Source organism: Corylus avellana, chromosome ca5 (genome assembly GCF_901000735.1).
Source record: "Corylus avellana chromosome ca5, CavTom2PMs-1.0".
NCBI classification, from domain to species: Eukaryota; Viridiplantae; Streptophyta; class Magnoliopsida; order Fagales; family Betulaceae; genus Corylus; species Corylus avellana.
In genome coordinates, this window is record NC_081545.1 from 16,474,932 (window position 1) to 16,475,303 (window position 372).

Genomic DNA, 372 nt, shown 5'->3' on the forward strand with positions numbered 1-372 from the left:
TCCTTTGATCCATTTTTTCTATAATACTTTTCCTGCCGTCGGTATTGGTTTAAATATTACAAGTTGAATTTCTTGATCAAGTTTATTAGTTTAATAAAGAACTGGAAATGGGAAGCTACGAGTGGAAAAAGGCAAAAGAGTGTGAGACTAATATCGAAAAACAAAGCCAATTTAATAGTGAAACACGAGTGTGAGTGACCTAATTTGAGTGCAAACACGTGAAGGACTGTTGTGAGGAATTATGTCTAACATTTCTCTATAGTTTCAAACTATGTCTTCCAGGGGCGACACATCAAACAAAGTAGGAGGGAAGAAGTCGTTCTTCTTGTTGCAGGCTATGTAACAACAATTTGAACGCATGAACGTGGTATT

General features: G+C 36.3%; 1 pseudogene; it reads left to right on the forward strand.

Annotated features, from left to right (window-relative positions):
• Window positions 1-358: 358 nt before the first annotated feature.
• The window catches only part of LOC132181863 (uncharacterized), a 4,569-nt pseudogene continuing 4,555 nt past the window's right edge, over window positions 359-372 (forward strand).